Raw genomic sequence first — 12,491 nt, 5'->3', positions numbered from 1 at the left:
ACACTAAATAAACCCTTGAAAAGGGAGAGCTCAATGCTCCAGGGTCCTGCTAGCAGGAGCCGGAAAAAAGAACTGAAAGTAAAAGGGACCTGCTGTGCATTCTGGGATACTGGGAAAAGTTCTGGAAAGTTTTCTTAAAGGCACAGTATCCTGTTCTGAGCCACATAATGGCAGACTATGGGGCTTGTCTGTCCATTCCTTTCTCTCTATCATTCCAGAGGCTTCTGCTGGTAGAGGCAGGTTTTTTCCTTGTGGAAAAAGCTGGGCAGGCAGTGCTGTTTGTGGATGTTGGTGGAATTTCCTAGTTGAAGTACTGGACAGTGTAGCCTGTGGGTATAGGCGGCATTATCTGTCTTTAGATTAAATTCTCTCTTAAGTGTAGATGCAGGTCTGCATGGCTTGACACCTTAAGAGATTTTTTTTTTTTATTGCTCCGAGGTCCCCGCCCATGGGCGGGACTATTCACTAGATTATGACTATACACAGAGATCCCCTACTACAGAACCCCAGCAAATGCAGGAGGTCGGCCGTAGTCTGGAGGTGGGAGACGACTTGCTGGGGCGAGCCCGCCTTCAACAGCCAGTCTTAGAGATAGGGGAAGACTGGAACCCCCGATCTGCGCAGATGAGCTGCGACCACCGCCATCACTTTCGTGAACACCCGAGGGGCACTGGTGAGGCCGAAGGGGAGCACGGTGAACTGAAAGTGCTCCTGACCCACCGTGAATCGCAGGTAACGCCGATGGGCCGGCAGGACGGGGATGTAAAAATAGGCGTCCTGCAAGTCCAACGCTATTATCCAGTCTCCAGGGTCGAGGGCAGCCAGAACCTGAGCTAAAGTGAGCATCTTGAACCGTTCCTTCCGGAGGTAGGCGTTGACGCTCCTGAGGTCCAAGATAGGGCGTAGGCCCTCTTTGCCCTTCTTGGGAACCAGAAAGTAGTGGGAATAGCAACCACGGCCTACTTCTGGACCAGGAACGCGCTCGACGGCCTCTTTGGCCAAGAGGGCCGTAACTTCCTCCCGCAGAAGATTCAAGTGATCCTCCGATATGCGGTGGCATGTCTGGAGGGGTCGTCTCGAAGGGGAGGGAGTAGCCCCTTCGGACGATTTGCAGCACCCACCTGACCGAAGTGATGGATCGCCAGTGGAGCAGGTGATGGCGAACTCTGACGCCCACTGGCGTGGAATGGGCCTGAAAGCTCGGACTAGGAGGGCTTTGAGGCGGATGCTGCCGGGGTGGATGTGGACTGACCGGCACGTTGTCCTCCAGTACCGCCACGGCGGAATCAACGTCCGCGTGCAGGTTGGTTTTGCGGCCGGTGACTAGGCGGACGTGAGGAGGCGCCCCTTCTTTGGCCACGAAAGGGGCGAAAGGCGGAAGTTTGCGGCCGTGGAGCCGAGAGACCCAAGGACTTGGCCGTAGCCCGGGAGTCCTTAAAACGAGCCAGTGCACTATCCGCCTTCTCACCATCAAAGGGCATATCCATGAGGGTACTCTGGACATCCCCCAAAAAAGACGCGGACTGCAGCCAGGCGAGGCAACGGAGCGCCACCGTGGTGGAAATCGCCCTACCCAGCGAGTCCGTGGTGTCTACTCCACACCGTATGGCATGTCGTGCTGCATCTCGCCCGTCAGCAAGCGCCTGGGAGAGACGAGTCCGGGCCTCCTCCGGACACAGGGGCAGCACGTCCTCCACCGTATCCCACAGAGAGTGGGAGAAACGGTCCAAGAGGCAAGCGGTGTTCAAAGACCGCAGGCCCAAACTCAGGGAAGAGAACAGCTTCTTTCCGAACTGTTCCAGCCTCTTGGATTCCCGATCCGGAGGGGCGGACGGGAAGGAGGATTGGGAAGTGGAGGCCTGAATAACCAGACTCTCGGGGTGGGGTGTTGGGACAGGAAACTGGGGTCGCCCGGAGAAGGGCGGTGGCGCCGGGCCACGTTCCGATCCACAGGAGGAACTGTGGAGGGCTTGGACCAAGTGCCGTGCAGAACGTCTATGAGGGCCTCATTGAACTGCAGCAGAGGCTCTGTGGAGCTTGCTGACGGTTGAAGCACCTCTGTGAGGACGTTAGTCCTCACGGCTACAGCAGGCAACTCGAGTCCCAGGGCTTCAGTTGCCTTGCGCAGCACCACTGAAAAAGCTGCACCTTCCTCCGAGGCCACAGTCGGAGGAGAGATGAAACCAGCGTCCGGGGAAGTGTTCAGACCACTGCCATCCCCCAGTTTGTCTGCCCAGTCCTGTGAAAGTTGGCCCTGTATGGCCATAGGGTCCTCAGACCCCTCCCAGTTGCCCCCGTCATCTGATTCCTGATACACAGGAGGAATGATCGGAGCCGGGCGGTAGATGAAACGCTCATCCATCGGCGTCGGGTGCGGCGTCGAGCGGTGCCGCGCCCGGACAGGGGCTAAACCGGGGAAGGGCGTCGTCCGGAGACGGCGCCGGAGGCGGAACCGGTGTCGGCGCCGGCGGCGTCGTGAGGTCGACCGGGACGGAAGTCGTCGACAGAGCCGGAGCCGCCGGCACGAGAGGTCGTCCAGTCGCGCCCGCGGGGCCCGAAGGTGCGCCGGCAGGCGTCGACGGCGGAGCCAGGCCCCTCATGGCCGAGAGGAAGGCACTGACCTCCGCCGGATTTGCGTCAGTCCCAGGGACCGGCAGGTATGGAGCCGCAGGGATGGGACCACCCTGACCCTCGGTCGAGTCTCGCGACCGGCGAGGGGAGTCTGAAGAGCGGTGTCGCCTCTTGGACTTCTGAGATCGCTTCGACTTACCCGAAGACTTCGAGCCCGACGAGCGATGATGGTGACTGCGGCTCCGCGACCGGTCCTTGGACCTCCTCCTGGACTGGGACCGTGAGCGGCACAGAGCCGAGTGCCGAAGCTCGAGAAGCTTACGGAACCGCTACCGCCTAGCCTTCGAGGTCAAGGCCTGACAATCAGGGCACGACTCCGCGTCGTGGTCGGCCCCCAGGCAGTAAAGGCACCGGCGATGGTGGTCCGTCACCGACATCAGTCGATGACAGGAGTCACAGGCTTTAAACCCAGGCATCCTACCGACACCAGAGTCAAGTCGACAGAAGACCAAAAAGAGTCAAAAAAGTTTAGTCAAAAATTGACTAAGGAGTAAGCTCTTCTCGGATCGCCGCTGTCTGGCGTGGAAAAAAAGAAGAACTGACGTCAGCGCGCGAGGGCGGCGTCTAAGTACTCTGACGACGTCATTCCGGCGCACGACGCCAACGACGGACGAAGAGCCGCAGACGATGCCTAGCGAAGCGCAAGGGGTATTGCTACAAAAATCTTTCCGGATCCAGCCTGACGCCTGGGGATATTCTAAGGTGAGGAATCTAACGTGTTTCTTTCAGATATTCAGAACGGAGGGGGGTTTGACGTTGTTCCCGAGGCTCAGCGGGGCACTAGCAGCTCGTTATGCCGCTCGATATCCAGAGTGATCGGGGAGTGACCATCGCACCACTCACGCAGCCGCCATCTTGCCCTCTCCAAACATAGGACACTTTTTAATGGGCTTTCCGAATTCACAGCCAAACCGATGTTCTCTTTTAAAAGAGGCTGTAATTTGAAAGATAGACTTGTGCATGCGTATGACACATCTGACACCCACACCATTGATAACATGAGACAACTAGCCCCCATGATAGGACACTATAAGTGCAACATGTGTCTAGCGTGCAATACTACTAAGACCACCAAGTCATGTGTGATCAATGGACGCAAGAGTACCATCAAATATTTCTCAAATTGCAACACGAGTAACGTGGTATATTGTGTCCAATGCCCCCGTGGCCTGTATTATATAGGCAAAACTACACAAGTGGTAAAGAAACGTATCCTTCAGCACCAGTCAAGGATCCGCTGTAAGGTGGAGAATGCACCACTAGTTGATCATTATATCAAGGCCAACCATTTTGAGAAAGATATGTTGTGGTGGGTCATAGAAGTCATTAAACCGACAATTAGGCAATTCAATGTAGACCGAATCCTTACTCTAAAAGAGAACCAATGGATTTGCTGCACGGACAACATTGCCAAAGGATTAAACTCGGCCACTGAATGGCATCCTCTTGCCTGCATTAGCTAAGCGTAAGCTCTGATTTACTTGATCCTGTCACCTATGATATGTAACCATTTTAGTTCCCGGTACTCAAGAGTTACCCAGAGTGTTGCGTTTAGAACTGGATGGAGCTATAGACACCAACTGGAAAAAACAGTTATTCATTTTATGATCTCAGTAGGTTGTCATATTCCAAGATGTGATTTGTCTCAATTCAAGTTTAGGGCTTTGATAGACAAAAAGGGATAATTGATACATGCTTATGTAAATAAAGATATGTTTTATTTGGTTCAAATATTTTTCTGTATAAACATTATTTTGTATAAATTTGGACAAAAGAAACTATTTTTAATGGTTTTAAAATCAAAATTAATGTATCTTGTGACATAATTGTTACAACAACACTGTTTAATCATGGAAAGGATAAAAATAACACCATTAGTGTGAAGTATATGTACAAGTGTGTCTGCCTTCTGTCTCTTTAGCCTTACTGCACTCTTTTGGTGTTATCTAATAACTGTCACCCTCTTTTTTGTTCAACCACTTCCTGAAAAGATCTAGAGGAATCATAATGGACTATTTCAGACATTTCTTTTGTGTATAGTTATTTATTAGAATATGGCTGTTCAGGTTCAACTCTATATTTAAAGATGGTCGCCGGCCGTCGTTAACATCTAACACAGTTAGTCCTCTTTCAGTGGCACTAATGCGGAATGCTATTTAAACGCATGCCTATGGACCTCTTCTATGTCGTCTGTTCTCAACAGTACGCGTCCTGAGGCCACGCAATCTTTGCTTCGCTCCGGGTAAGTGTCCATTAGAGTCAGGGGAAGTTAGTCCGTTACGATCTTATTTTCGATGTACCCAATGCTGGCATCTCCCTTGACAGTTCGTGAAGCTGGCACTAACAAATTTCTTCGTAAATTAGTAAGCGGAATCTCGCATGCATTTGTGTAATACCTGATGCATTAATGCATTACTAGCACATAAACTGGTGTCTTCTTTCACTTAGCCTGTGAGGACAGTAATCGAGTTCTCATGACAGCGGTAAATGCAATTTAGAATGTACCCCGTCGGTGGCATTGGCATCATTTGCAAGCCTTTTAAACAGGATTACCTATGATACCGGACAAAGAACCAGTAAATGCAACCTCGAGTGCACCCTGTTATTGTGTAGCCTTTGGGTTAGACTTTGGCAGTGTTTTTAACTGGCGTCGCTAATAAGACTCGATCAAGAGTGCCCTTTGAACTGGAATACTTACAATATCGAAGAATGTAGTCTTGTGTACACTCCGGTCCTTGTGCAGCTCATTAGTAAGGTTCATGTAGCGCCTTGAATTGGCGTTCTCTTGGACATTATACATAGTGCTCTTGTAAGTCTACTGAAGGCACCCATGCACTATAACAGCTGTTCATTTTCGCCTCTGACTAAGGTAACTTGAAATTACGACAATTGACTTCCTTCTTTTTCATGTCATTACCAATATAGCTTAAGGTAAGCAGAGGCAGCAATATTAAATCAAGATTGCGCCTGCACAATAAAGGATTGGTAAGCGGAATTCGATTAAATTCCCTTTTAAAAAAAAAAAGAATTCAACAAAAAAAATCAGTATTCTAGACATAACAAATATCAAATACTACAGCACACTGAAAAGGAACCTTCCTCTCTTTATTTATGGATACAACCATATGGGGTAGGGAATTATTAATTTTTGTTAAATAATTTCAAGAATTCTGGGCCTTTTCTTTTAATTAATGTGGCCCTCTAAATTAGTCTATATCAATGCATTCTTTTAAAGGTTAGGGATTTGAGGACGCGATATGGTGAAAGTCTATAATGCAAGGCTTATTCATCATATATGCATATAATTTTGAATTAGAGGATGTTTTAGCCAAAATACTCGAGTGTCTTTGGATCTTTTCTCTCATTGAAGTAGTGTTAACTCAGGAATACAATTTCTAGTAATCTAACATGATGAACACTTGCAAGATATAGCTGCAATAGGAAATACTATGAAAGTACAGGGATAGGTCCCGTAATATTTTTCTCCGTCTATCTCATAAATGAGATGTCCAACTTATCTAAAGACCGCTTACAATTAGTTAGCAATCTCAAATAGTGTTTTTGTCCACAGTGCTGCTCTTCAGCTTAGCCTACTGGACAGGCTCCTCCGGTGTCAGTGACATAGAATTGTTCTTAAGTTGTTGTTGCATATGGGGGGCGTGGCCAAGCCGGCCAAGATGGGGGATGGCTGCCCTAGTGCTCCGCTTGGCAGCCCGCGTAATCGACAATCATCTATGCTGTAATCACCCCAAACACCACTGAAACCGGCATCGGAGCCACCACAGATCCCCTACGATCACTTTAAAGTCCCGATCACGGGGCGGGATGAGGCACCCACGGTGCAAGAGACCCAGTCACCTTGCAACGAGGCCAACATGGCGGCGCCCACCAGGCACTAACGGCTCTCCGCGGCAAAAGAGGATTCGGGAGGCCAGGATGGAGGACGCCAGCCATAACCGCCACACCAGGAACAGAATCACCCCCGATGTTCCCGAGACTCCTCACAGTGCAGGTGAGAGTGTAGCGTGCAGGCGGCAAGACCCTGTGAAGCGGCCGTAACCTCTGGCAGACCAGGCATGGAAAAATCGCCATGCAGTGGGCTGGGTCTGGAGGATTCATTGCCTGCCCCCGGTGCGAGGTGCGGCCCGATCCGGCATTGCTTCTCCCCGTGCCCTATTGCAGCAAAACACCGCGGTCTCCCCCCCACGACACTGGGACCCGAGGCGCGCAGCGGGAGGTCAGGATGGACTGAGAGTCACCTGGTTGCGGCAGGCCTCACCGAACAATTACACTACCCGGCTCAAGCCTAGCCCATCGTCTGTACCGCACCATAACCGGCAGTAACCTGCAACCAGGGAGTACCCTTCTGGGCTGGGACGAGATCGCCCGAACGTCACTTTCTGCCTCCAATAGCCTCCCCCCGATGCACCGGCGCGTCCTAATGATCCAGAAGCGGCCCAGGGGAGGGTGAAACTCCGAGCCCCTTCAGGACCAGCGCTTAGATAAACTCTCTCCCCCCCCCCACAGGCCCTTAAGCCTTTGAGGACACGGCGCCTGATTGTACAGTGCACGGTGGATCGTATGAAGGCGGGAACTCTGCTCATCTGATGCCTCCCATCCCCCATCGGGGCGTGGGCTCCCCCCCACATGGCGCCGGGATTCGAGGCGCGCGGCGGGAAGTCAAAAGGAGCTGGGTCTATCCTGATCGCAGAAAGCTGCTCTGACCCACCAGGAAGGCCCCGTCTGCACGGCGCCAGGCCGCAAGGCGCGCAATGAGCGGGCTGGAATGAGCGCTTCTCAATCGGACAAGCCAAGCAGATGGTGACGATCGAGGCGAAGCCCAGGGCCCACATCGACACAACCAGACACAATGCAGCAGCGAGACCATACCACAACACGACACTGAGGGGCTGCAATCACCCTAAAGACTGAGAGGCTTTACCCAAGTATATCGTCAGGGGTACACAGCAATCTATGTCCTCCCCTCGCCTCCCTTCGGGGAAACCGGCGCAGTTGAAGGCCTCGCGGGGGCCAAGGCGCAAATCTACCCAAAATGCTCAGTAGGGTGGCAAATACCAAGAAGTAGATACCCGGTGCCAGAGATATCACCTGTGACAGTTGAACCCCAACAAACGGGGCAGGACGTCAACGAGCCCTGATAGGGATCATATAGGAGTCTCCCACCACTTAACCATACGTCGCCTGGGCCCTGCTCAAAGACCATCCTGCTAACGGCAACGTAATACAAAGGCGACATGGGACGTCAACATGTAACAGGAGCGGCGCAGGCACCGGTGAACATGAGGCCGACTTCCACGGATCCCAAATCCACCCAGCCGGAAGGGGAAACCTCCCACACGGCGTCCATGTATGATAAATTGGACAAAGTCTTAGCGGCAGTTGAGCACTCGAGAGTGACTATGGAAAACAGATTTGGGGAACTGGTCACAGACCTTAACCTGCTCAGAGACGACCACAGGAAGCTCGCAGACAAAGTTAAGCAAGGAGAAAAGATGCTCCAAATCATAGAACCGCAAGTGCAGTCACAACATGACACCCTGAAAGACCTGCAATCTAGGGTAAAGACCCTAGAAAACAAAACTGAGGAGTTGGAAGGGCGATCCCGCCACAGCAATATTTGCATCCCGACTCTACCGGAGGGGGCGGAAGGGTCTAACCCTATCCGTTACATCGAAGTCTAGATCGATACATTCACCCAGACGAAAGACTTGACGCCCTTCTTCTCTGTAGAGAGCGCGCACCGAGTCCCAGTACACAGTCATCGACCCTCTGGATGTCAACGGCGGCAGCACAGAAGAGTCACTCACACAACTGAGTGCGCGATCTGATCTCTCTGCAAAAAACTCTCCCGACCTCGAGCAAATCATAGCGAAACGCAGGAAAGCACTGCAAGCAGCCGCAGTGGTGGGATCGACGAGGGAAAGTTCAGATGGAGAAAAGAGCCCACATCTCTTCACCTCAGAGGAGGAAGTCAGTGATGCGAACACTTCCCGAGATGGCTCAGTCACACCTCTGATAGTGACTCCTCAAAAGGTGGACACGTTGATATGATAATCGCTCTGCTGTGAGGCGACCACAGGATGATGTATCCTTTGTGATCTAAATATCCAGTTAGAGAACACAGACATGAATAGGGGGGACTCCGTGGTAAGGTATCCCGAACATTATTGGACTGTATATCAGACTGGAGTACCACAGGTGGGAGGTGGTGGGGGCAAATCCCCCCTAGGCATTCCTAATCTACCATCTAATAGCGGGCAGCCGTAGCATCAGCGGCCGACGAAGACGTACAGTCACCCCCCTCAAATAACAAACTAAAGACAGTACACGATGTGTAGTTTGGACGTATTGCCCCGAGCGATAGGTCCCACAAGTTGGGAATGTTTCCCATGGTTCAGTTCTAATTTCCCCTTTCCTCAAGTTCCCCAACTACCCCCTGCGGAGTACACAAACGGCACTGGGACATTTATACGAGTGGTGGGTGTGGTGGAGGGGGGTCACAGGGGCCCAGTGGGACATTATACGCTTAGATACTTACCAACATGGCCACCAAAGTCCCTAACTCAGACGTAAAGTTAATTACATTAAACGTCAGGGGTATGTACACAGCACATAAGAGATATGCAGTCTACGCATATGTAAAGAGGCAACAAGCACAGATAGCTTTCCTACAGGAGACACACCTGACAGTGATAGAGGTGGATCGCCTGCGTAGGAAGTGGTGGGGTATTATATGTGCTACCACATACTCTGCCTTCGCTAGGGGCGCCCTAATTTGGATTAGGCCCGGGATCCCTTTTAAGGAACAGATGCGTATTGTAGACAAAGAAGGACGATATACCCTATTAGAGGGATTGTTAGACGGCCAACCTATACTCTTAGGGAGTATATACGCCCCTAATGTAGAGCAAGACAAATTCTGGAATCAACTTACGGGAGTGTTAACACCATACGACTTGATCCCATGGCTCCTAGGGGGTGATTACAACTGCACCCTGGACCTTCACTTAGATAGATCCCACCCCCCGGCAGCGCAGTCACCTGCACACAAACAGACGGACCAGTAAGGCACATGGGTAAAACACTGGGCATTAGCGGATGCATGGCGGGAGCGGAACCTTGACACTAAGCTATATTCCTTCAACTCCATCCGACACAATTGAGTGCGGCTCGATAGATTTCTCTGCTCCACAACAAAACTACCTAGAGTTTAGTACACAGACTACTAAGGCAGAGTTCTATCAGATCACGACGCCCACATAGTAACCCTCCGGTGGAAGCCACCTCATCCCCCCCCCGGTACCCACCTCGAAACTACCTTGAGACTGCCTCACAGATTAAGTATTTCGCCATGAACTTGGGGATTATATCCGACACCACTTCATACTAAACACCGGCACGGCAACGTCCAGACTGATAGAATGGGACACATTCAAAGTTGTCGCCAGAGGGCATTGCATACAACAAATAGTGGGGGTACGTAGAACACTCGAACGGTCATTACAGAGCGCAGAAATAGCACTAGAGGCTTTAACAAAAAAAAACGGATAGGGATGAAGCCACTCTAGCTCAAGTGGCAGCAGCCACGACTTCCCATGCAGAGGCCATGCGGGATCTACATAAATATAATTTTAGGGTATATGCTGCCAAGATGCATAAAGAAGAAAATAGAGGTGGGACACTTCTGGCGTGGTTAGCCAAGCAAGACACAGACCTAAAACCGATCACGGATATCACAGACAAGACCGGGATCCCTCGACACTCGCAGGAAGACCTCCACACGATAACCCAATTCCTCCGCCCATTCCCCGCATCCAATCCGCAGACAAAAAAAGCCTTAGAAACGAGACTCACATCCCCAGACATCGCCCAAGCAATCAGAGCATTAGCGCGCAACAAAGCACCAGGAATGGACTGCTTCCCATTAGAATACTATAGCACCTTCTCAGCTCACCTGGTTCCCCGGGTTGTAACCATGTATTAAGACGTGCTGAAAAGGGGAGGGCTCCCAAGCTCACTTAGGGAATCCATCCTAGTCACATTTCCAAACCCACACAGAGACCAAAAGCTCCCCGCTTCATATAGACCAATAACATTGCTAAATACAGACTGTAAAATACTAGGAAAAATTCTAGCAGACCGTTATAACCAAATACTCTCACCATTGGTCCACACAGACCAATGCGGGTTCGTCCCAGGGCGTAACACCTCTCAGAATCTGCGCAGGCTGTTCCATGTTCAAGACAGGGCAAGTACGCAGTTCCCCAATGCGGCATGTCTGATTCTAGACCTTGAAAAGGCCTTTGACACATTGCTTATGCCCCATCTATTTGCTGTCCTCCGCAGAATAAATATAGAACCTACGCTGATGGCGTATACACGGCTCCTTTATACAGGCCTAACTTCGCGGTGAGAATAGCCAAATATATTTCTGCCCCATTCTCGATTGAACGAGGTACAAGGCAGGGGTGCCCCTTGTCCCCCATCCTATTTGCCCTGGCAGTAGAACCCCTGGCGATACGTTTGTGTCGAGAGGGCGATCCCGAAGGCAGACACGGTACACTGCGTATCATTGTACGCAGACGACCTGATCTATGTCCAGGACATCACATGCGACCTCGTCCCCATATGGACGACATTGCGGGACTTTGCGGAGGCCTCAGGCCTCAAAGTCAATTGGGATAAGTCCACGATTTACCCATTGTGCCCCAATTTGGCCCCTTTCGACATATCAATCGGAGCTCAGAAAATTGCCTGAAGTACTGCAGCGCCTCGATATCTAGGGGTGAAATTGTACCACTCACCCGAAGACCTATACGACAGGAACCACCGTCAGGTGTTGGCGGGGATACGAGCGACGTGGGCTTCTGGAAAACATTACCTTTAGCCCCCATCAGACGAGTAGCCCTTGCCAAAATGATCATGGTCCCCCACTTCACCAACCTCCCGGTGATACCACTGCTCCTTTTCTTCCGGGAGCTGAATACTCTGCTCACTACATTGATATGGGGAGGTGATCGACGTAGGCTAGCCTTATCTACACTATACTTACCCACACATCAAGGAGGGCTGGGAGCACCATCCTTTGAGGCATACTTTCTAGCAGCTCAACTCCAGTGGTTATCGCACTGGACGGCAGAGCGTCATATAGGAGAAACAATTACTGAAGAAGGCCGTGTATCTCTCCTGGCGATCCGGAGATTGCTCATGCCAGGTAAAAAGCCATTACGTACTTACCCCTTGCAGGTGTCCATAGCTCGCGCGTGCATGCTGAAAATCCACTGAATGTCTAAAGAGAAGCCCCTATATTCACCTCTACTCCCATTGGCAGGGTTCCCACGAAAAGATAAATACTACACCACCCAAACCGTTCAGATCTGGACCGCGCACTCAATCACAGAGATGTAATCTTTGTTCGAAGACGGCCAACTGCGGACATACGCCCAAATCGTTTAAAATTATGACCTCCCACAGGGACAAATCCACCTACACAGACAACTCTTAGACAGTGGCTGCTAATACTGGGATCTAAATGAGGGGGAACCCCCTACACATCCAGTGCTGCATGCAATTCTGCATATGGGAGCGGGTAGACACTTAGTCACTTGGCTCTATAAAGCGGTCCGGAAACTAATCCTCAAGCCTCTACACTTGTTACGGCAGGTGTGGGAAAACAAAATAGGATGGGTATTTAATGATAAAGAATGAGAGAAGGCACTATAGCACCCAAAAAGGTCTTGCGGAACGCGCGATTCAAAAACATCCAATTCAATATTCTCCACAGAGCATACCTTACACCACACCATCTCCACCGTTTTTACCCCAATACTCACTTTGCA

At 51.0% G+C, this 12,491-nt stretch overlaps 1 protein-coding gene across 2 annotated transcripts in view; it reads right to left on the bottom strand.

Annotated features, from left to right (window-relative positions):
- The window catches only part of NSD3 (nuclear receptor binding SET domain protein 3), a 1,492,250-nt gene that overhangs the window by 306,310 nt on the left and 1,173,449 nt on the right, over positions 1 to 12,491 (bottom strand). The window lies entirely within an intron of this gene.

Source organism: Triturus cristatus, chromosome 11, assembly GCF_964204655.1.
Source record: "Triturus cristatus chromosome 11, aTriCri1.1, whole genome shotgun sequence".
Classification (NCBI taxonomy): Eukaryota; Metazoa; Chordata; class Amphibia; order Caudata; family Salamandridae; genus Triturus; species Triturus cristatus.
This window is presented reverse-complemented; position numbering and strand designations above follow the sequence as displayed.